The following is a 25,700-nucleotide window of genomic DNA, read 5'->3' as shown; positions in this document are numbered from 1 at the left end:
CTGTTATGATTGTATTGCTACTTATTTCATTTTTCATGTCTGTTAAAATTTGTCTTATGTAGGTGGGTGCTCCTATACTTGGTGTATAGACGTTTACAAATGTTATCTCTTCCTTTTGATGCTTCCCCCTAACAAGTATGTAGTGATCTTTACCTCTTTTGATTGTACTTGGTTTGAAGGTCACATTGTCTGCAAACAGAATAGCTACACCTGCTTTTTTCTGGGTTCCTGTCACATGGAGTATTACTTTCCATCCTTTAATTTTCAGTCTATGAATTTCGTTTTGAGTTAAATGTGTTTCTTGTATACCACATATAGTTTGGTTTTGTTTCCTAATCCACTCTGCTAGTCTGTTTCTTTTGGTGTGTTCACTGAGACCATTTACATTGATGGTTATAACTGATATGTACTGGCTTATATTTGTCATGCGATTTTCCTGCTGGTAGATCCTCCTTTTTCCCTCTGTTTAATTGCTTGCTCTGCTTGGTGGTTCCTTTCTGTTGTTGTTCTTGAAGTTGCAGTCTGTTTTATCTCTTTCTAGAATATCTTTTGGTACTCTTTGTAGGATTGGCTTGGTGCTTATGAATTTCATCAGTTGTTCTTTATCATGAAAATATTTTATTTTTCTATTAAATTTGAAAGATAATTTTGCAGGGTACATCAGTCTGGGCTGGAAGTTGTTTTCTTTCAATACCTGAAATACTTCACTCCAAGCTCTTCTTGCCTTTGTGGTTTGTGTTGAGAAGGCTGCCATGATTCTGATAGGCTTACCTTTATAGGCGATCTGTTTCTTTTCTCTAACAGCTTTTAATATTTTGAGCTTTTGTTGAGTTTCTGGGATCTTGATCAGTATATGTCTAGGTGTAGATTTATTTTGGTTATGATTCACTGGAGTTCTATATACTTCACTTATCTGATATCTGATTTTTTTTCCATGCCTGGGAAATTTTCTGCTATTATTTTTGCAAATAGTCTTTTTATGTCATTTGTGTTGACACCTGCTGTTTCATTAATACCTGTTACCCTGACATTGTTTTTCTTTGCCTCATCTTTCAGTTGTTGAATTGTTATTTCCTGGTTTCTTGTTGTTTTTAAGAGATCCCTCCTTTCAAGTCCATTAGTGGCAGTGCTGTCTTCAAGGTCTGAAAGTCTATCTTCAGCTTTGTTCAGGTGGTTTTCCAAGCTTTCAATGGAATTTTTAATTTCCTGAATATCTTTTTGCATCTGTTTCATACCTTCTAGTTCTTTTCTGCATTGTTCCCTAAAAGTTCCCATGAGTTGTCTCTGCTCTTCTATTTTCTTGTCAGTGTCATCTCTGAATATGCTGAACATTTCTTCCACTATTATTGTCATTTCTTCTTGTTTTGCTTTTGTTTTTTTTCTGGTACCAGGAATTGAACTCATGACCTTGCGCTTGCCAGGCAGGTGCTGTGCTGCTAAGCTAAATCCCCAGCCTCTGTTGTCATTTCTTTTTTCACCTGTGACATTATTTCTGATTTGATGTCTTCTATGGCCTGATGGAGTTGTTTCTTTACTTCACTCAGAAATTGCTACCATTTCAGAAACTTCAGGTGTATGACTTCCAGGCTGTTCTGTGTTGATGTCTCTTGGACTTATTTTGGGTGGTGTGGAGGTCTGGGATTGCATCTTGCTCCTTCATTGCCTCACTGTCCTGATTATGTGCAAGTGGAAGGGAGAGAGCCTGCAGATTCACAGTGCTCAGTGCAACTCCTTGGTAATGAGTGGTGGCAAGGTGGGGTCCCAGATGCTTCTGACCTTTCTTGCATTCAGTTGGCTCCCAGACATGTGTGGGAAGGGTGGGGAAGCTCGCTAGAGTTGCTGAGACTGTCTGGGGTTCGGCCCAACTTCCACAAGAGTGCGGGGGATGCAGGTCGAATTCACTGATGTTTCAGATATTGCCCAGGTCAGAGCCTGCTTCCCACACTGGAAGGGGAGGGTGAGGGTGGACTCCCCAAGACCGCTGATTTTGTTCAGGTTTCAGCTGAGCTCCCAGGGGGGATGCGAGTTATTCTAGCAGTGACTCTCAAGGCCCCAGAAGTTGTCCAGGGCTCCACGTGCCTCACACACTAGTGGGGGAGGCACCAGAGTGGCTCACCAGGGTTCCTAAAGGTGTCTGGCATTCAGCCCAGCCGCCCCCCCCACACACACTATGGGTGTGGCCAGTAGCCCTCGAGGCTCTGGAGGGTGCCTGGGTTTCCTCCTGCTTTGCACAGCAGTCAGGGAGGTGCGGCCGAGCCTCACCGTGCTTCCTGAAGATGTCAGGGATTCGGCCCAGCCAAGGCAAACACACTATGGGTGTGGCCTATAGCCCCCAAAAGCCCCAGAGGGTGCCTGGGGTCCTGCCTGCCTTGCACACTGGTCAGGGAGGCCAGGCTGCACCTCACTGGGCTTCCTGAAGATGTCCAGGATTCAGCCCCACTGCTGTGTGGGTTTCTGCCTGGTCCCAAGTTCCTGTGTGGGGCCAGCAGTAGCTCACCGGAGTTCCCGACGCCTTCCGGGGTGCAGCTCAGCTCCCACAGGGGAAGCGGGGAGGAGGGCAGGGATGGGGAGTGGACCCCAGGCCCTTAAAGCTGTGCGGGTTTTTGCCTGGTCCCAAGCTCCTGTGTCCTGCCGGCAGCAGCTCACCTGAGTTCCCAAAGCTGTCCCAGGTGCATCTCAGCTCCAACAGGGGAGGAGGGTAAGTTGTTTTCTTAAGATGCATTTGAGTTGTTTTTCAGAGAGTGGCTTTATAAGGCGTGGTGTTTGCAGGCTTTTCCTTTCTCCCCAACATGACAATAAGTCTAGCTGAGATTAAAGTGGAATTCGCTCTGTATTTTCCATTTTTCTTGCTCTGAATGACAGGTCTGAATTTCAACACAGCTATATTGGAAAGGCTTCATTTAACTTTCAGATTTATTTTTACATTTTTTATCCTGCAAGTGACTGTGGGGGACAAAGCTTGGAGCAGCCTGCCTCACTGAATTCTAGAAATACCCTCAATGAGGTTTTTTGTTTTGTTTTTTTGTTTTGTTTTGTTTTGCTACTGCAGGGGATCACTGCTGCCAGGACATGACATCCAGAATAATTTTTATTCTCACTGTAAACTGTAAGCCATTGTATATATTTCTGAGAATAAAACCCCTCTAGTACCACCACAGCCACCTAAGTGCTGCCACAGACATTCTCTTAAGTGAGAGAATTACAGTAGTTTACAGAATCCTTGATAGGACTGAGCAGAAGCAAGGGCATAAGAACATACACTGAGGAATTAGATGACTGCAGTTCAAACTTCAGCTTTGACGCTTCACAACTAGCTCACTTTTGGCAATATCATGTCTCTGAGCCATGAGTTCCTTATATGTAGAAAAAGATAAGAATCTCTATATTGTGGTACTGTTCAGAGAAAAAGGTAAGATGTAAAAAAGCAAAATAACTGGTAGCCATCCCCGGTAAGCAGAGAATGTTTCTCCAAAGATGTTCAGTCCCAAAATTCACTGATCTCTTACTTTACATGTATTTCACAAAGGAGGTCTGTAGAAGGCATTAATTTTAAGAATCTCAAGAGAGGAAATAGCATGAATTTCATGGTGTGCCTAATCTGATCATCAGCATCTTTGAAAAAAGAAATGCTTTCTGGACTGTAAGTAGAAAGAGAACAGTGTCAGTGCAAGCCAAGTAAGAGAGACGCAGTGCTTCTGGCTTTGGACAGTGCAGAAGATCACGAATTAAGAAGCTCAAGTGGCCCAGAAAAGCTGAAAGAGAGAAAGCTGATTCTTTCTTAATTTTTCAGGATGGAACTCAGTCCTATTCATACTTTGATGGTAACTCAGTGAGACTCATCTCAGACTCTTGATCCCTAGCAATGTAAAATAATAAATTTGTGTTATTTTGAGTCACTGACATTGTGGTGACTTGTTATGACAGAATTAGAAAAGTGATATGAACAATTATTATTAATCATGGTGACCATACTTGGAAAAGCTATGTTTTAAACTGCTGGGTAATTAGGTTAATGCTGACAAGCTTGCATTTCTGGTTTTAATGTTCTCCATCAACCATTATCTGTCTTTATTTTTAGATTAGATGCCTGCAGGTCAGCTATAAATAAAATAGTAATAACTAACTTAACAACAATCCTTACATTAACATCGGATGACACTACTTTTTGTCAATTCTGCTTCTAGAGGTGGGGATACATATCAGGTTAAAACAACAATGACAACAACAACTTGCTTAAATAAAGGAAGCCATGACTCTTTGGCAAAAAAGAAAATAGGTAATTCTTGAAGCAAGGTAGATTAACAAAGGGGAGGAGCAAGTGTTAGCCAAGTAGTCCTAAAAGTGGGACAGTGCTTCATCTGAAGTCCCACAGCAAAAAGAGCAAGATGGTTTAGGGCAGGCAAATGCGTGCTCTGCCTTGAGGGACACAAACGTCTCTTTACCTCGAGGATAGAACTGTGAACTTGTTACCACTCAGCCTCACTCTCCAATAGTTGTAAGACTAGAAAAGGGAGATCCACTTACAGGTACCTGCAACTGCGTATATCAATCAAAGAATGAGCACTGGGGCAAAAACTAGGCTAAAATTCTTAATTTTCTACTGTAATATGGCCCTGTAATTTTGAAAAATGAACACCTAGGCCAAATAGCCAAGGAACAGAAGACAAAGATCACAGTGGGAAACTTGGTTCTTCTAACACAGAAAACTGTCTATGCTGCCAATAAATGTGTGTGGGGGAGACTGAGAAGGAGAGAGAGATTGATTCACATGAGCCCTTCTTCATGACTACTCTTTCCCTATTGGGCCTGTATATTTTCAGAAAGAGGAAAAAAAGCTGTCAGTGCTCAGTGCTGTGCTGGTGCTTACTGATAGGATTTATACCATATAAATCACTAAAAGCAACAACTGGTATTTGTTTTTTCCCTCCAGACAACCATAGTTAAGCATTAACCAGCCCACTATTGGTTAGTTTACAACTAGTCAGGCAGCCTGATTCTACCCAAGGTCATCAAGCTTTTACAGTAAAGTCTTAGTACAAACCAAGTTGGAAATGTCTTCTCTGTTCACCACAGCTGCCCTGGAAAGTATCTGCTACTCACCTTCTATAACCAAGGCAAGCTTCAGAAAAATGAGCTGGTGGTGGAAGGTGTCGCCATTGCGGGAGGAAGGTCTGTGCAGATAAGTGGATCAAAAGTTCTTTCACATTCACACTTTACACTGGGGTTGGCAGACCATCCATGCACTCAGTGACTGTGAGGCGAGGCAATATGACATTGCACGTGTCACTCAAATTTGAAGCAGAAGAAACTGAAACAAATTTCTCTGGCAAGTATAATTTTCATGAAGAGAAGGCTTGAGAATAAAATGAAACTGAGATACTCAGCCTAAAACTGATTCCATGAAATAAGAAAAAAATCCACTTTGCATGGGTATTTTTGTGCTGTTCAGAAAGCCCTTGGCCATACCTACATTTTCAAGTGCTTTACCTATCTTATCTACTACCCAATAGTGCTTTTTGTTGTTATATCTATGTCTTTGATCCATTTTCATTTTATTTTAATACAAGGTGAAGTATATTGATCTGGATTCATTCTTCTGCATGTGGGTAACTTGTTTTTTTATTACCCTTGGTTTACAAGGCTATATTTTTCCCAGTGTTTGATTTTAGTCCTTTCCTAAAAGCTTAAATAGCTAAAGGTACATGGAGTATTTTGTGTCTTCTGTTCTATTACATTGATCTATATGTCTGTTTTTGTGTCAGTATCATGCTACTTTTTATTACTATAGCTGTGGTGGATTGACAACTGGTAGTCAACTTATAAGACCCAGCTGAACTGAATCCACATGGTGCTGGGTGTGAGAGGCCTACCTGAGGATTATTGCCAGCAGCATAAGAGGCAGAACTGGAGAGGAAGACGTAGAGAGGCTGTTGGGACCTGGTAGAAGCTGTTGGAAAGCTATTAGGGAGCTGCTGGTTCTCTTGGGATATTCTGCTGGAGGACCTTGTCATGCTGGCTTTCCTGATGAACTTGGCTGTTCTTATTGGAAGAGGAGCATGTAACCACATTGTAGCTGAGAATGGCTACCATTCACTTTGGAGGAGCACTAGTCCTCACTTTTTGAGCATCACTTCCTGGCTCTGGAGGGGAAGAGGGTGCCCTACTCAGTCTCCTGGAGAAGCCTATTATGTTGGCTTCCCTGATGAGAACTTGGCTTTCCTCATCATCAGAGGAGCTTGGGACCTCACTGTTGCTGAGGATGGCTGTGGTACTTTTCAGGGGAGCTCTGGTTCTTACTTCTAGCATCACTTCCGGACTCCAGTGCAGATCCCTCAGCCTGCTAGCACGGATCCTTCATCCCACTGGTGTAGACTTTCTAGCTCCCACCACTGATCTTTGGGCCTTCCCAGCACAGATCTGTGAAACAGGCTTCCATGAGACATTGTCATGGGCTCTAGGCCTCCAGTAGGACTCTTGGGAGGCATTGTTATGGGCTCTAGGTCTTCAGCTGGTCTTATGCAGGACATTATCATGGGATCCAGGCCCTCATCTGGATTCTTTGGTCTTCAGTGTGAGGACAGATTTCCTGCACTCTCTTTTTGTATATGATTCTTTGGGTGACTGTTATAAATAATCTTATAAAATATGTGTCCTTTATTGTATTGTTTTCCCTTGCAAAACTCCAAACTATGACACTAGCTTTTTAGTATAGCTTCAAATTTGGGATTTTAATGCGTCCTGCTTTGCTCTTTGTGCTCAGGATTGCTTTGGCTATTCTGATTCTCTTCTAGTTTCATATTAATTTTAGGGTTTCTTTTTATACCTCTTTGAAGAATGTTGTTGGTATTTTGATTGAGATTACATTAAAGCTATGTATCAATTTTGGTAATACGACCATTTTGACAAAATTGATTTCATCTCTCTAGGAACAAAGAACGTCTTTGTATTTTTTAATATCCTCTTCTGTATCTTTTGTCACAGTACTAAAGTTATCCTTATTGAGGTCTATCACCTCCTTAGTTAAGTCAATTCCTAAGTGTTTAATTTATTCTGAAGCTGAAATGAATGGGATTGTTACCCTAATTGCTATCTTGTGGGTTCATCTTTACTGGATAGGGACACTATTGATTTTTGTCTGTTGATTTTGTATCCTGTCACATTGCTGAATGTGTTTATTAGTCCTAAGAGTTTTGGTGAGGTTTTTGCATCTTCTATGTAAAGTGTCTTATCATGTAGAGATTGACACTTTTTTTTCCTTTTCAAATTGTTTTCATTTCTTTCTCTCCCCTAATTACTCTGGTTAATAAAAAGTTAATAAAGTTTTGATTACTTTATTGGTTCATAAAGTACTTCATTGGTTCATATTGCTCTGGTTAATAATGTTTTGAGTACTTTATTGAACAACAATGGCAAACATGGGCACCATTGTCTTGTTCCTTATTGTAGAGGGAATGCTTTGACTTTTTCTCCATTAGTTTAACATAATTTCCTTCTATATTTATTTTCATCAGTTTCTTATGAAAAAAGAAATTCTTATGAATGGATGTTGGATTTTGTCAAAGGCTTTTTCAGCCTCAGTTGAGATGATCATGCAGTTTGTATTTTGATTTTTATTTGCATGATGTATTACATGTATTAATTTATGCATGTTGTATGTTGTACCATTCTTGCTTCCCTGGGATAAAGCTGACTTAGCTACTATATTGTATGATCTTTTTAATGATGTGTTTTTTCTGTCACTTTCTTGTTGCGGATCTTTTCAACTATGGTCATTAAGAGTATTGGCGCTATTTTTGTTCTGTTCTTGAGTCTTTGTCTAGTTTTGATGATAGCATAATGCTGCCTTTAAGGAATGAGTTTGGCAGTGTTAATTTCTTTTTAATTACAAGGAAGAGTTTGATGAAAATTGTCATTATTTCTTCATTGAAGTTCTGGTAAAATTTATTGGTGAATCTAGTGTGTCCTGGGCTTTTCTTAGTTAATAGGCCTTTTTATTACAACCTCAATTTTATTAGCCATTATTAATCTGTTCAGGGTTTTTATATCATCTGTTTAAATTTTTGTAATCATATTCTAGGAATTTATTCATTTTTTCCTAGACCATAGAATTTATTGAAATATAAGGTTTTAAAATTTCTCCTAATCCTCTTGATTTCAGTGTTGTCTTACTTGATTTTTCTTTTGAAATTTCTAATCATATTAATATATGTCTTTTCTTTCCTTTTTATAGGGGAGGGTAAATTTAGCTAATGCTTTTTTTATTTTAATTTCCCTTTCAATGAACCAACTCTTTGATTTCCTGATCCTTTTACTGCTGCTTTTGTCTCAAGTTCGTTGCATACTACTCTGATGTTTATAATTTTTTTAATTCTACAAGTTGTGGATTTGGATTTCTTCTATTCTGTAGCAACTTGACATGAACCATTGTATTATTCATTTGGGATTGCTCTATTTTTCTAATGTAGTCATTTAAAGCTTTAAACATCTCTCCTAAAACTGTTCTCCTTGTGTCCCACAATGTGGCTTTCATTGTTATTTGATTTCAGGAGGTTCTTAATTCCTTCCCCGATTCACTCTTGATTGATTATCCATAAGTATATTATATAATCTCCATATTTTTTCATGGTTTCTGTGGTTTCATTTCATTTTGACTCTCTTTCACTTAATTGTAATCTGTTAGGAGGCAAGAGATTGTTTCAACTCTTTTGTATTTATTTAAACTTTTTTTATGGCCTACAGTATGGTCTGTGCTTTAGAAAGTTCCATGGGCTGCTGAGAAGAATGTGAATTCTGTTTTTGAACAAAACTGTGAAGCTATCTGTGAAGTCTATTTGTTCAGTAGTATGGTTCAGCTCTGATATTTCTTTGCTGAGTATTTGTTTTTGGCTAACATATCTCTTAGTGAGAGTTGGCTATTGAATTCCCCAAGTAAGATTTTATTGGTACCTATCTGACTATTTATGTAAAGTAGTTTTTGGTTAGTGAAATTTGGTGCATTGATATTCAGTGTATATATATATTTACAATTATTACTTTTGCTGATTAATTCTTCCCTTTATCAAATGTAGTGACTTTTTTTGCCTCTTCTGATCAGTTTTGACTTAAAGTCCCCTCTGTCTGAAATTAGGGTAGCTATTGCTGCTTGCTTTTGGACTGTTTGTGTGCAATATCATTTTCTATCTTCATTTTCAGTCTGTGTGTTTCTTTGTGGATGAAATGTGTCTATTGCAGGCAACATATAAAGGGGTTGTGGTTTGTGATACAATCTATGTCTTTTGATTGGGAACTTAAGACTATTTATATTGAGTGTCATTTTTGAGTTGTATTTAGTAATTCCTGTCATTTTACCATTTTTAAATACTTTGTTCTCTTTTTCATTTGTTTAACTACTCATCCAGTTATGTTTTGTTTTGTTTGTGCTTTTTGGTAGTATCATCAGTCTTACTGTTATTGTTTAGAATTGTGTTGCTTATTCTCTGTGATGCTGCTTTGGTCATGAGTTTGTTTAAAGTCTCTTTGTTGTAGAAGACTTCTATTGCTTAGTCTACTTTAGAGGATAATTTTGCAGAATATTTTTCAGTAATCTGGATTGGCAGATATTTTAGGGCTTGAATCTTCACTTCAAGCTTACCTCCTGCCCTTAAGGTTTTTGTTGAGACTGTTGTCATTAAGACAGACTGCGCTTATCAGCTATTTGATTTTTTTTTTCTAATAGCTTTTAATGTTCTTTTTTTCAGAATTTCTGGGATTTTGCCTATGATGTGTCATGGAGAGACAATTTTCTGTTAGGTCTATTTGGAGTTCTAAGTACCTCATATACTTGAATATTCACTTCCATATCTAGATTCAAAAATTTTTCTGCAATAATTTCAGTGAAAAAAATTTACGACTTTAGTTTCCTTGTCCAGCTCCTCCTTGATACCTACACTTCTTAGATTTGTTCTTCAGAGTTATCTAGGAGTTCTTGGATCAACCTCTGATAGTTTCTTGTTGTTTTTAGAGTATCATAGAGTAAGGGATCAACTATATCATTCTTGTCCTCAAATCCTCTTTCCTGCCTTCTGGTTTGCCATGTCTACTGGTATGGCTTTCAATTTTGTTTTTCATCTCTTTGATTTATACTTGATTCCTTTTCAAATCTCTAATTCTTTACCAAAGTCATCACTCATATTCTGCATTGTCCTTTCTAATTCAATCAAATGTTTTTGTCTTTTCTAAAGTTATTGAAAATCTTACTAATTGAATCTTTCATCTGCTTATTTACATGTCTTTGAGCTCACTGAGCATCTTAGTAACTTATTCAGGCTTATGTGTTTCATCTTTAATCTCTTCAAATATTTTAACTATTTGATTTTTAACTCTTTGCCTGGCACTTCCCCCAGTTCAGGCCACATGAAATCAGCTTTTGGGGAGTTAGGCATTTTTTGAAGCATCTTATTGCCTTGTTTTCTCACAATCTGTGTGTTTTTGTGCAGAATGTTTTGGAAAAGTGGGGCTAGAAGCTCTGCAACTATCACAGAGATATGTTTAGTAAATGGATTTGTTCCTGTGTTGTACCTTTGACTTTGGGTATGACTTAGTTCATAGACACCTACTCAAATTTATTCAAAGTCAAAGGACTGGTCTTTAATACTAGATGTAAGAAGAATGTAATATCAATTTCCAAAGAATAAATCATAGGACAATATATAATTCAGAGCTTAAGTTTCATACCATTTTAATAACCCAGGAATACAAAAGATTAATAGTGGTACAGAACGGCTTGGAATATAGGAAAAAATAGAAACAGGATTTTAAAAATTAAATGAAAGAATAAAAAATTGAGAAAACATGAGGAGATTAAAAAGAAACAAAAGCATACAAAAGAAAGAAAATAATGAAATTATTTTTGTACACAGAACAAAAAGGGAGAAGAGAGTTTTAAGTAGATATGTATGGGGACAGAGGGAAAAGAGGAATGGGAGGAATTTATGAGTGGAAAGTAGGACAGTCCTTAAGGAGACTGTAGCCAATTTATACAGCAGCAGAAACCCTGTTCGAAGACATAATGACCATTGCAAGGGTAAACCTCAGAAGTCAGTATTAGACACTATAGAAACAAAAATGATAGGTAGCATTCACATCCAGTTGCTCATAAACAGATGCTTCTCACATATACTCTAAAATAGAAAGAAGGAAAATTTATAATAGTTTTCATATACAAGAAATGAAGGGGATAGACTGAAGGGACATCTGAGCAAGTGAGGTAAGTGGATAGCAAAAAGAATGCAGGGAGATTAAATCCTAACAGCAGAACTAAGTTTAGAAACCTTATGAAATAATACTGGGGAATGAATGTAAGATGGTAAGATAATGTAGTGTTCAGATTAAGCTTAATAGTTCATGTGTAAAAGAGAAATAGAGGAGAGAAAAAAAGAAAAAGAAATAAAATTTTAAAATATAAGGAGAAGGAGCTGAGTGATAGGAAAAGGTATGATGGGTAAATATCAAAGGTTAGAAAAGGATATGGTTAATATGAGTTCAATAATGAAATGTTCTATCTGGAACCCGAGGGACATAGAATAGTAAAGCAATCCTGGCCAACAAAGTAAAGGGAGGAGGCATCACAATCTTTGATTTGAAATTATACTACAAAGGTACAGTGATAAAATCAGAATGGTACTGGCAGAAACACAGACCTGAGAATCAAGATTAGAACATGCAGACACAACTACCAACACACTCAACCACCTTATCTTTGACAAAGGGGCCAAACATGTTTACTGGAAGGAAGATAGCCTTTTTAATAAATGGTGCTGGAAAAATTTCTACATGCCAAAGACTAAAATTAGACTCATGTCTATCACTATAAACTAAACTAAAGTGAAAATGGATCAAGAATCTAAATATTAAAACAGAAACACTAAATCTACTGGAGGAGAAAGTAGGTAGAAATCTTGAAGACATAGGGACAGGCAGAGAGTTCATGAACAAAACCAAACTGCGTGAGAATTACTTCAAGGAACCAACAACTGGAATCTCCTCTTATTGAAAAGTTTTTGCACATCAAAAGCAATCACTCACAGAGTAAAAAGGAAGCCTACTTACTGGGAAAAAATTTTATCCAACTGCCTCTCAGACAACTGCCTCTAGAGCATATAAAGAATTTTTTAAAAAGGCTCCCAAACTTCAAAGACTGAATCCAAAAATGGGCATCTAAGATGAATACACACTTCTCAGATGAAGAAATATAAATAGCAAATATATATATAAGAAGAAATGTTCAACATTATTGGTCATTAGAGAAATGCAAATTAAATGCTGGAGGGGTTGTAGGGAAATAGGAACCGTTTTCCACTGTTGCTGGGAATGCAGACTGGTACAAACACTATGGAATTTAGTGCAGAGATTCCTAAAAAACACTAAGATTAGAGATCACATTCAACCCAGCTATTCTCCTTCTGGGTATTTTTCCAGCAGAACTGAAATCACCATACTACAGTGATATATGTCCACCCACTTTTATAATGGTGCAATTTAGCATAGCTAAATCTTGGAAACAACCCAAATGCCCATCTACGGAGGAATGGAGAAAAAAGATGTAGGACTTTTATACAATGGAGTACTACTCAGCTATTAAAAAAGATGAACTCAAGGCTTTTTTAGGTGAGTGGATGCAACTAGAGACCATACTCACAAGGGAAATAAATCAGATCGACATGTGTAAACAACATATTGTCTCTCTAGTGTAAGAATCTGAAAGAGTAAATAAAATCGAATGACACACTAGAGACTGTGAAAGAGAAAGAAACTGCTCAAAGAGAAGGAAGAATGGGATGAGGGAAAGGAGAAAAGAAAGAAGGAAGGGAAAAATATATGTGTATATACACAGAATACCTGGGATAATTGTACTGCTGATTTCTACTGCTCTATTGAAAGTAACAGTTAATGCTTGAATTTTTGTCCTCTTTTAAATTTTTTTGACAAACTTTGCATGCTTATACCTGGTAATTTGAACAACTAATTTGAAGACAACAATATGCAATATAACAATCATTGCTGAATTCCAATCTTGTTTCATGAAATTCTGTACCATTTCTAATTTTTTTTAATAATTTTTATTCTCTTTTAAAAAAAGAAAATTTACACAGATGGTATAACCATACTTATATGGTACAGAGGCACACCACTCAAGAAAATTGAAGAAGAAAAAGAAAGAACAACAAACACAAAAAATACACTACACAACCATGCAGAGGATATTCTGCTCAGGAGCCTCAGGTGGTTCTCAGAGGGCTCATGGGTGCCCAGTGTGCCCCCTTTGACATGAAGCAACCTCAGGCTTCCAGTTGAGCTTCTGCAGCTAACTCTGCTATTTGCTCCATTCTGTTTGCCTTTCTCAGCCTCTTGTGCTGTGCTTTTGGGGGTATATCCCAGTTATGCCTAGGCTTTCTCTCATTGGAAACTTCACTGGTCCCCTGTGGTCCATCAAGAATTAGTACTTCAGTGCCTCCATGCTATTCTAATGGCTTTTCTCAACCCACTTTAGTCTTAGGTCAGAGCAATACCCTTGCTTGTTGAGTTTCAATCTCATCTGGGTTTAAGTGGTTTCCAGGTTCTGGCAGCGTGAAATAGTCGCTGTGGGTGCTGATCTGATTGTTTTCTCCACTCTCAGTGATCCCATGTCCCAGTTGCTCAGCTTCACAGAGTTTCTTTTCAGTCTGTGGATTCATGGTGTTTAGGTCTCAGCAAAAGCAAATCCTCCATATGGGGTTTAGTAGCATTTGAAAGGCAGAAGAATGGAATCCTCAGAGGCAAAGATCTCAGAGGCATTTTTGTGCATTAGAGTGCCTGCAGACTCTGGCACTGCTCTAGTGTCTTTTCTCCTCTCCCAGATCTCACCAGTAACCCCCACTGCAAAGTCCTGTTATTCTCAATTTCTCAGATTCCTCAATTCTTGGTTCTCCTTCTGTAACCAGGACCATGACCCATGGCCCTAGCTCCTCTCGTTACTGTGGCTCGCTGGTCCTAACTCACTCAATGCCCTCTAAGTGCTTCTCAGGTTTATACTTTCCTTGGTGCCCTGACCCAAGGTGGGTCTGTGGTTATGACCTGTGTCTGGAAGTCCTCCCAAAGCCTCATGCAGTCATAGGGGTTCTTTTTTTCTTTAGAGGTAGCTGAATGTAAAGTGTGTGATGCTGGGATTAAGTGTGTATGATTATTAAATCAGTCCACTGATTGATTTGGCACCTACCCTAATCCCAGAAGCCTAGATAGAGTATAAAAGGAGTAGACAAAAAGCTGCTAAGGCCCCTTGCTTGCTTTATCACTTCTGCCTGAACTGTTTCTCCTCTGCAATGGCTCTTTATCATGCCACCCAACCTTGGAGACAGCCTACTGTGGACTGGAACCTTTACAAACTGTGAACCAAATAAACCTTTCCTCTCTTAACATTGGATATCAGGTATTTTGTCTCAGTGATGAGAGAAGTAATGAAGGCACCTGTCTTGCAAATATCTTGCTGTTCAGTTCCATCTCCTAGTGGGACAAGTATTAGGTCAGATAGTCCCTGAGTGGTGACTACTAATGATGGGCAGCCTGGCAGCAGGTGCACTCAGCTTCTACCTTCATGAGGATTTAAACTTCCCCAGGCTGGTGCGCTCCCTAGTCCTGGGCTGTGAGAACTGCTAGGAATAAGAAACAGCCCTGCTTCTCATTCTAAACACTGCTGTTACTAGATATCATTGGATGGGCTTCTTCAAATTGCCTGTCATTGTTAGGATTTTGTGTACTACTCATGTCCAAGTAGCTGTGTATTGTGTTAATATTATTCCTTAGTTACTGTGGACTAATCAAACCCACAATCTCCTAAATGAGTGGAGAGTGAAGGCTTAAATTAACAAGTCAAGTGCTCTGATTTTAGACCTTCAGGAAGATCAAACATTCTAACAGAATTCTCTGGGGGCTAAGACAAAGATCTCTGTGCTGCCCCTATTTATTTAGTTATCAAACAAGGGAGGGGAATACTGATGAAAGGTGGGACAGCTCAAGGATTTCTCCAAGACATTATGTTAATTTAGGAGAACAGTTATCTCCAGGAAGGTCTCTACCTGGGAGTGAGATACCTGCAGCTACAGTCTTCATCTTGTTAACTGAGGTTGGAGTCAGGTGTCCTTAGCTGTGGCTTGGCTTTGCCCTTTGAGGTTTCACATCCTCCATTACAGGCCTCAGCTGGGATCAATGACTCATAGAGGTTCACTTACTCTGAGTCCACTGCCCATCTCCAGATAAGGTGCCTAGGCCTTGCACAAACTCACAAATAAACATGAAAAGCCAATTGGTTAATATTAAATCTCATTCAGAGACACTTTGTAGTGGTCTCCAACACCTGTGGACCTTGGTGAGTATCTTCCATACATCTCTTGAACACTGCTGCACCCAGCCCAGCATAATGCTCCCTTCTGGTGACTAGTATTGTCCTGACCAACCTTTGTCTAACTCATGTCTAGATAAAGGGAGATAGAAAAGTCATAAATAACCCCTGGAATTATGTGGGGCATTTTGAGCATACATAGATTTTTATCACATGTCAATTTTATATAAAAAGAAAATATAAGCAAAATTGTACAGAAAAAAATGGTACTTTTTTGTTCTGAGAATCTTGTACTTTTCTGTGCTCTCCCATGTGCCATCAAGGATGTTAACGGCACTGCATTTCTGAAAAGTGTTCTACAATTTGCTTTGAGATTTTCTTCCAAGCTTCTTATCAAGTGTCAAAGGAAATTTTTCAGAAAGTTACTGGGGCACCTAACCCGTCTTCAAATTGTTCCTTAGAGTGTTTGTTGACAAAAGCATCAATGACTGCGGTTATCAGATGTTGCTTCCAAGAATAACACCAATTTTGTGCACATATAGGCAATGACAAGTAGTTACAATTCTTTCTTTCTTAATAGTATTTGTAACACATTAATTGTTTCCATTTTAGATAAGCTTACAATGTGAAAAAAATATCTTAGACTTGATGAAATTCAATAAATAGTAAACAGCTGGAAAAGGTGAGAGCATAGTGATAATAAAATCACACTAGCTTTGGTGTCCAACAAAAAGGGGTCTAAATCTCACCTCTACCATTCTCTACCTGTGTGACCTTGAACACATTAGTTCACATCTCTACACCTCAGTTCCCTCAGTGTAGGATGAAGATAATAACCTGTACCTTGAAGACATGTTAAGAGAAATGAATCAGATTGTACATGTAGAAGCATCAGTTGTACGCTGGTCTTTTCTTGTCTTTCTTCTTCAACTGGTCTTCTGGCAAGCATTCAAGAGGAAAGGGATTAGAAGAAAGAATCCCACTCTCGACATCATGACAGGATCCAGATTCACCAGTACCGAAAAGGGAGGAAGAAGAGTAGGGTAAAGTCTCCTACACAGAGTCCAGCGGTGGAATTAAGGATTCCTTTAAACTGAAGGACAACAGAGGCATGGGCTACTTCTGAAGAGATAATACTGGAAAATAGTGCAAAGGTAAGAGTTGCAGTGCTCAGACAAAGCATTTAGCACCACTTCAAGGAAAGCTTTCTCCCTAATTAGTGCTTACATAGCTCTAAAGGGGGAAGCACTTAGAACAGAACACTCACTAATAGCTTTGTTTTCCTCTTATCACCAATTGTTTTCAAAGTTGGCAAATATGGGTGTGAACAGGGATGCAATCTTGTTTTTCTCCAAATGAAAGAGCTCCTTGGTGATTAGGTCAGGAAATCCCTGCCGCGCACTGCGCCAAGCAAGTACAGAAGGAAAAGAGGCACAGGCGGGCTGCTTATCACTCGCCCTCCGCCTCTGCCTTTACTCTGCAAGGAACATCTCTGGCCTCCCAAAGGACAAATACTCTTGTCCCTGGCCAGGATAGGTTGCCTGCTTTTTTTTTCCATAGAGTACTTCTTCCCATCTTTAATGAATCGCTCAAGTCAACAAATTTGAAGAGCTATTTTTTTTTTTTTTTTTTTTTTGGTTTTTCTCCGGTACCGGGAACTGAACGCAGGACCTTGCGCTTGCCAGGCAGGCACTTTGCCGCTGAGCTAAATCCCCAGCCCCTTGAAGAGCTATTTCTATGTTTTCCTGTTTGTCTGAAATGATTATGATAATAATAATGACAATAATAATGATGATACTTAGACCTTTTTGAGTATCATGTGTGAGGTTTTTGCATATATTACATACTATAATCCTTATAAGATTTTCTGCAACAAAGCTATTACATCCAGTTTTACAAAACAAATACCCAGATACCAACTAAGATATCCAAATCAACAGGATTTAATATTATTTTAAAATAAGATAATAATGCTCATCAGCATAAGAAGAATTGAAAAATATTATGAACTAACCAAGTCAAGGGGAATGTTGAATGCTCAGTCAGGACTGACATATAAAGAGGCTTGGAGACATGCTGAGGGGCTGCAGCCCAGGAAGAGGGCACGCTGTCCAAGTGACACCCTGTGTGTTCCCAGCAGACAGATGGTAAGTGCAGTGGAAGACGGAGTTCTAGTCTAGTTTCTTGCGAATATTATGAAATACTTTCAAGGATTTAATGAACCTTTTCTTTCAACATTCCTCCCCTGACTCTGTATTGACTGGTCTCTAGCTATAAACCAAACTTCCTACCCATCCCTGCGTCATGGAAGTCATTGTCTCCTCTGTGCTTTTATGCACATTTTTGCTTGTATCAGTCCACTTCTTTTCCTACTTAGAAGTATCCAACTTATTTTCCAAGAACAAGTTTCACTCATTCATTTCCTTATTGAACAGTTATTATGTGTAATGTGTTATACTAGTATATCAAAATCAGGACCAGTCTAGGGCATAAACATAGTGATATGGGGGAAAGAAACTCCCAGCCATCTAGATAGCTGGTACAAGTTTGTGTTCTCTAAAGTCAAAGAATGAATTTTAGGAACAACAAAGGTTAAAAGCAGAATATATTTATTGGAGGAAAGAAAGATTCTGTCCAAGAGAGAGACAAAGGGGTCTGGAGTGGTTTGCCAGGGATCCTGCCTTTTCTATGGATTTTTGTAGAGCAAATCCATGATGTGAGGTGAGTCCACAACGGGAAAAATGGGAAACTGCAAGGTGGCCGTGAGTTGGGACAAAACTATGGTCAGCCAATAAGATTATGAGTATAATTGCTCAGATAAAATTGATTAAATTGGGATCAAATGGTAAACCAGTCACTTAGCAAGCAGGCACGAATACAGAACAGGGGCTTTTCCTGTAGGGGGTTGGTGGCTATTCCTGGATTTCTCAAGGTGACAGAATATCAATCCTTGATGTTTATCCTTAGGGAAATATGTGGGTGCATTTGTCTCATCTTTTGTCTTTGTTTCTGGCCCACAGCAGAGGTACCTGTCTCTCCCACAGTTGCAAGACATATCATCTTCTGCACTGGCTCCTTTGAGGGTCTAGTCCTATCTGACTGCCTATAATATTTTACCTAACTCAATTGCCTATAACAATAACATGAGATCTTTGTCTAGTGGGAAAGGGTAAAGTTACTAAACTTTTATTACGTTTAAAAGTTATTACACAAGAATTTTAACAGTATTAATAAAGGTAGGTCTTCACATGGGGTGGCCTTAGTAAGTCTCGTTTCACTTTGTTTCTACCACCTTTTGCTTTTCATCATTGCTAGAGCACCTGATGTTTAAACAGATACATCCTGTCCATAAAAAGAAAGTAAAGGAAATTTGGAGTCTGATGCTTTTGTATCAAGGGGAAACATAGATGTAAGTTCCTAAACCATAGTGTAATTTTATTTTCTTTTTGTCATGTTTATAGTATGTATAGTGTAAAAACAAATATTACTATTTGGTTGCTCGACTAGTGGTCTGTTAATTAGTGGGACTATACGACTAGGTAGTTCCCCCAACAGTGAGAAGGCTATACTGGGTTTTGCTCCTTTTACTGAGTGAAATTTGGTGAGATTTAAGGATCATCTGAAGGACAGAGGATTTCTAGAAGTTAGAATGGCCCTGATCCTTTTACAAAATATATTTAAATTATGAACTAAAACTTTTCTTGGTTAGAAAATTATTTTCATTTAGTTCAGTGGATGAGTGCCAAGGAGTTGAAATGAATAACAGCAAGGTTTTGGATCTGTGCATTTTATGAGTATTGAATTTGTAATATATGTTTTAGAACTATGGCTAGGCAATAATAATTCAAAAGTAAACAAAAAGAATATAGTTCTTACACTCCTGAAGCTTAGACTCTGGGTGATCAAACATCTTTTGTAATCTCTAAAGCTTTAATAATACAAGGACATATTTAACTCTTCCTTTTTCTCCTGCAGCCCTGTATACTCATCTGAATGACATCTCCGTTACATGGTATTGTAATTGTTTGCCTGCCCTTCTGCTTTACTTGAGCCCTGTAGAGACAAGAGCCATAATTTATACATCTTTTTACTTGGCTGCCTTTAACACAGTTTTCAGTGTGTCTTTAGTAAGAAATACTTGAATGAGGAAAAAGAGTAGAGATGGGCATTCAAAAATGCTTAAAATTCCTTGAATAGTCTGAGAGCCCTGAGAAGTACTGACCCTGGTAAAAGAAGATCCAGGTTCTGTTTCCAGCTCTATCAAAGAAGGGAGTAGACTGTTAGCCAGACTTCTATAACATTATTAAACTTCACTTTTTACCCTCCTCATGATTGTCCCACACATCCAACTAATTGAATCCTTCAATTTTTCTGGATAAATGTAGCTACTACTAAATCATTTATAAGACTATTGCAATAGCTATCAAACTAAATTTCCATTCCCCTCTCCCTCAAACTCATTTCACACAATGATTCTGGTGTAATCTTGTTAAAATACAAATCATGTATGTCATTTCCCAGCTCATGTGCCTTTTAAAAATTAGTGATTATATGCAGCATTTAGCCAGAGCATAGCCAATCAGGATGTAGCCTACTTAGGTTTACTGTACCTTTTATTCTACTATATCTACTACCTAGTGAAATCTCTGGTAGTTAAGCATACTTATATTTCTGTGCAACATATGTCTGTACCTTTCTCGTCTTGCAAAACTAAAAGTCCATACCACTAAAAATTAATTCTTCCTCTTCTATTTCCCTTTACCACTGACAACCATATTTCTACTTTCCCATCTATCCACTCTTTCTTTAGATACTTCCTATGAGTAGAATCATATAGTATCTGTCCTTTCTTGTATAAGTCTGTGTAACATTCCACTGTGTGTATGAATTTGATCTCTTTCTATATCAGTAGACAGTTGAGTTGCTTCCACCTCTTGACTCTGAAGAATAATGATGCAATAAATACAGATGTGCAAACAACTTTTAAAGTCTGCTTTGAATTCTTGTGGATGCGTACCCAGAAGTGGAACAGCCAAATCATATAGAAATTTTGGTTTTTGAGTAACCTCCACAGTCACGATTAATATTTTACATTCTTATGAACAGTATGAAAAGTTTTCACCTTCTTTGTGTTCTCACCAACATCTCTCATTTTCCATACTTTAGTAGTGGCATCTAGTGAGTATGAGGTGATATCTCACTGTGAATTGTATTTTCATTTCCCTTATGATTAATGATGTTGAACATCTGTTCATATGTTTCTTGTCTATTGGTACACTGTCTTCAGGAAATAGTCTATTCAAGATTTTCTTGGCCTGCTTTTTCAGTCAAGGTATTTTTTGCTGAATTGTAGAAGTTCCTTATAAATTTCTATGTAAAGGCATTTATCAGCATATGGTTCTCAGATATTCTCTTCCGTTGTGTAGGTTAGTTGCCTTTTGCATTCTGTCATTTACTTCTTTTTGGTGCAGAAGCATTTAAGGCTTAGCACAGCCCTGATTGTCTATTCTTGCTTTTGCTTCCTCTACCTGTACTGTCATACCCCAAAATCTATGTCATATCTAACTTTTTTTTTTTTTTGGCTTTGGTTTTTCTCCGGTACCAGGAACCAAACTCACGACCTTGCGCTTGCCAGGCAGGCGCTTTGCCGCTGAGCTAAATCCCCAGCCCTTTTTTTTTTTTTTTTTTTTTTTTTTTGTCATATCTAACTTTTAAAAGTGTTTCTCATTTGCTTTCTTCTGTGAGTTTTATGGTCTTAGGTTTGCATTTAGGTCTTCAATTTTTAATTAATTTTATTGGTACCCTTTTTGTACACATAATAATCATATTCATCCTTGGGAATCTGCACCTGCACACAGTGTTTTGATTCTTCCTTTCTTCCTAGTTTCCTTCCCCTCCCCTCAGCTCCTCTTTTCCTCCTCATTTACAAAGGCATTTCCATTTTTTTGTCTTTCTATTCTACTTTTTCCTTTTCTCTTCTTTCCTCCCCTCCGCTTTCTTGTTCCCCTTCCTATTTGAAGTTTCTACTTCCCAGTATGTATCATCTATTTTGGTCCTTATTTGCCCTTTCAGTTTCTCACGCAAAAGAATCAATGTGATATTTAAACATGTGTGTCTTTAATCTATGTTGAGTGAATTTTTATAGCTAGTATAAAGTAAGCATCCAATTTCATTCTCTTATTTGTGGATAACCAATTTTTCCAACACCCTTTATTGAGGAAACTGTCTTTTTTCCCATTGTTTGCTCTTGATACCCTTGTTAAAAATCATTTGGTCATGTATTCAGAATTTATTTCTGTATTATTCTTTATTCTTTTCCATTGATCTATACGTCTTTATTCTAGTACCACAATTTCTCCATTACTTACGTTCTCCTGTAATTTCAAAATCTACAAGTGTGAGGCTTGTAACTTTGTTCTCCTTTTCCCACATTGTTTTCACTACTTAGGGCTTCCTGAATTTCTACATTAATTTTAGAATTCTTTCTTATTCATGAACCAAAATGTCACTGAGATTTTAAGAGGGATTATATCAAGTCTGTAGATGGCTGGAAGTAGTGCAGACATTTTAGCGGCATTGAATCCCCCAGTCTACAAGCATAGAATGTTTTTCCATTTAGTTGTAGCTTCTTTAATTTCTATTAAAATACTTTGAACTTTTCTGTAAGTCCTCTACCTCCTTGTTTAGGTTTACTGTAAGTATTTTTTCCTTTCTGATACTATGATAAATGGGATTTTTTCCCATAGAATGCAAAATTTTTGTAATAGGACAGCACTAAACAAGAGGGCATATTAGTGATGCAGGGGGACAGTGTGAGGGAGAAATTGTTTGAAGAGAAAAAATGCTATTCCCAGAGTAAAAGAATTTTTTAACAACAGACAGTATGCATTTATTACAGCAGCCCTTTAAAAGGATGATGATGATTGATGGTGCTAATTATATTAATAAACTATTAAAGCATGTGCCAGGTTCCTTGTGAAGCACTTCCAACACATAACAGATCAATGGAAAAATCATTGCATTAAATGTACTTCCTCTTAAGTGAATCACTTTGTAATAGATATACCACAACCATCTGAACATGCAAATTCTGCTCGTTGGGCTATAGAAATTGTAGTACCATATGGTTTTGCCTGCTAGTGATGATATTCAATTCTAAATCTGGGGCAATCATATTACAAGAGCATCAGGTATATTTAGCAGTGGGTAGGAAATATACAGTGTGCCTTGTATATGAAATATATCAATATATATCATATTTCATATATACATATAGAACCTGCATACTTACATATAACTATTGATTTTCCCACTTATAACGTTTCTGTGAGATAAAGAGATAATGTATGAAAATTGTTTAATATTGTGGGAAACCTAGAACCATACATATATTAAATTTCCTTCTTCTGCAGAGAGGAAAGAATTAAATAGCTTTGATCACAGGTGAGACTCCTGGAACAGACACAAGTTATCAATGTATTAAGTCATTTCCATTTCTGTAAAGGAAATGTGATTTTCTTTCCAAAATTTTTTGGCCCCATTGTGTAGTATTTATAAAATTCAAACTAACTTGCATTTGTTTAAAAGGAAGAAGAAAATTCCCCCAGGTAAGAAATGGAGTTGAATGGTTTTACTGGGGCTCTGGGAAAAAGAAGCTTGTCTGAGCGCCTGCCTGACAAGCGCAAGCATGAGTTCAGTTCCCGGTACCGGAGGAAAACCAAAAAAAAAAAAAAAAAAAAGAAGCTTGTCTGACATATGAAGGTCACTGCTAAATTGAAGTCCAAGAAACATTCCTGTCCATATCAGATATGAATTAAATATATCATGGATGAGGGGGAAAAATGGGCACTTTAAAATACCTCTTTTATTGGTGAGAAATACAGACTGTAAATTGAGAGGTTAATAGGAGTTGTAGGAATACAGGATTGTAATTGTGCATAATGTACCAAGTGAGTGCAATTTGTCTTACTAATAGCCAGGCCTTATAGGTCTCTGCTTTGGAGAGCAAGAGAAGATAAGATGGCAGAAACCCCTGAATTTGTTTTATTTTCAGTATGTAATGGGCAACCAAACCAAGTACTTTCAGATAGCTCTCCTATTATCTCATCTAAGTTTATCAGACACATTTAATAGATGAGTAATTAAGGCACATAGATATACAGCAGGGTATCTTTTTCACTCCACAGCTCATGTCCTTCCATGGTACCACCTGCTTCAGGAGAGAAAAGTCTACACTCCCCGAGATTCAGGAGATAATTCTATCCCAAGCAGTATGTATACTCTAAGGACTGAATTGTAGTCCCTGGGCCACACAGAAATAAGACACAGTCCTTGTAGTTGAGCAGATAGACTTACTATTCTAAGTGCAAAGCAGACTGTCCTGAGTATAGCTATAATGACAGTACAGACAGAACCTTCAAAAGGAATATTCCTGAGCATACAATTTCCTTACTTATCCTTGTGGCTTTGTACGTGTCTTTCTTTTCCTATTCCTTTTAAATGATTTAAGGCTGCTGACAATTTAGAGAGTTAATGAATAATTCAGATGCCCTTTTAAAATGTTATTTTAACATGGACAAATACCATGTAGTCCTATACTGTGTGCTGAGGATGATACAATAAAGTATAAGATTCGGTCCTACTCATTACTAACTGTAACAGGAATGGGAGATTAAGTCAGACAGAAGCAAATTAAAATCTTGCTTCAGTCATTTATCTGCTGTGTGACCACAGTGAAGTCACCAGCACCCAGACATTTAGAGGGAAATCATGCTAAGGGGCCATCTGTGGTAAGAATCTCCCACATCCTCCACCACAAGATGTTTGTATCAGAAGTGGTGTATTCTGAGGAAACCAAACATCTGATTCAAACTCAGGAGATACAACGTTCCGTGGACTCTAGACCAGCACATATAGGGTAAAGAAACTGTTTCAAATTAGATACAGACACATCATGTCAAACACTCTGTTACCCAGCCCAAGTCACGACAAGGAAGAGTGAGAAACTCCAACTCTCCATTTATCTCAAAATACAGCTGCTAAAAACTTCCAAAGCAATCATCTCCTGTGAGAGTTGAGGTAAGTAGTGTTATAGGTAGAGAGAATTGTTTTTTCTATCAGTCTTTTCTTCCTCTTACCTGGCAGAGGAAAACAGAGGTTTTCCTAAGTCACAAATATGTGGCTTCGAATCCTGAGTGAGCTTGTTTTGCATTGACACTCACTACTTTCTTTGTAATCCAGGCTAATCTTGTTACCTACATTAAATTTCTTTGCAAGTGTGTATGTAGTATACAGCAAGAAGCTCAGCACAGATAATTAAGCACTCAGAATAGCAGGTATCTTTGTCTCTCTATGCAGGTTGGTTTTATGCTACTCTAATTTCTTTAGGCACTACAGATATTCGTGAATAGTTTACATGTTTATAAAAAGTCTTCTGACTTATCTTTTATTTGAAGCCAATCTACTGATCTACCTTTGCCTTTTAAGTGTGAACATGTGAAGAAGTCTATATAGCTTAGAAGACTGTATTTTAATCATGATTTGGGAAGTTAGATATTTTTAAAAGTAAATAGAACAAGAATATATACATATTAATTTAAAATAATTCTTCAAACTTGCCCTCAAATCAATGCAAAAAATGTAAAAGTCTGCATCTTTCTCTATACCTCTACCATATGTCTAAAATCTAAGAGAAACAAACATGCCTACAGAGCTGGCCCCAAAGCCCTACCTACTGATACCACTATTAATATTCCATTTGGAAAGATGCTAAATATTTTACTATTAAAAGTTGTACAAACATTAGTGTTTTCCATGCTTCTGGCAATCCATAGCTTCTAAATATTTCATTTTCTTGAGTGGTACAGAGTATGTGAAATGAGTCTAATCTGATGCCAGATTTCCCAGACTTTAGAAACCTGAAGATCTTGATGTTAACATTGAATTATTAAGAAAAGTAACTATTATTTACTCTGATGGTGTATTGTTTTCTTTTCTTAAATCAGAACAGTGGAGGAAATGTTAATAAATTGGTGGAGTTCCCTCCAGATTCCTAGAGCAGATATATTTATATAAAATTTACCCAAGTTTGTATGAATTTTCCAAGTACCACCTATATAAAATTTTTACAGGTTATGAAAGAAGGTGTAGCTATATAATTCAATAACTATATATATATAATTTACCCAAGTTTGTACAAATTTTCCAAGTACCACCTATATAAAATTTTTACAAGTTATGAAAGAAGGTATAGCTATATAATTCAATAACTATATATATATAATTTACCCAAGTTTGTACAAATTTTCCAAGTACCACCTATATAAAATTTTTACAATCTATGAAAGAA

The sequence above is a fragment of the Chinchilla lanigera genome, unplaced genomic scaffold (genome assembly GCF_000276665.1).
Source record: "Chinchilla lanigera isolate Chin_1 unplaced genomic scaffold, ChiLan1.0 scaffold00013, whole genome shotgun sequence".
NCBI classification, from domain to species: domain Eukaryota; kingdom Metazoa; phylum Chordata; class Mammalia; order Rodentia; family Chinchillidae; genus Chinchilla; species Chinchilla lanigera.
Note: the sequence above shows the minus strand (reverse complement) of the source record.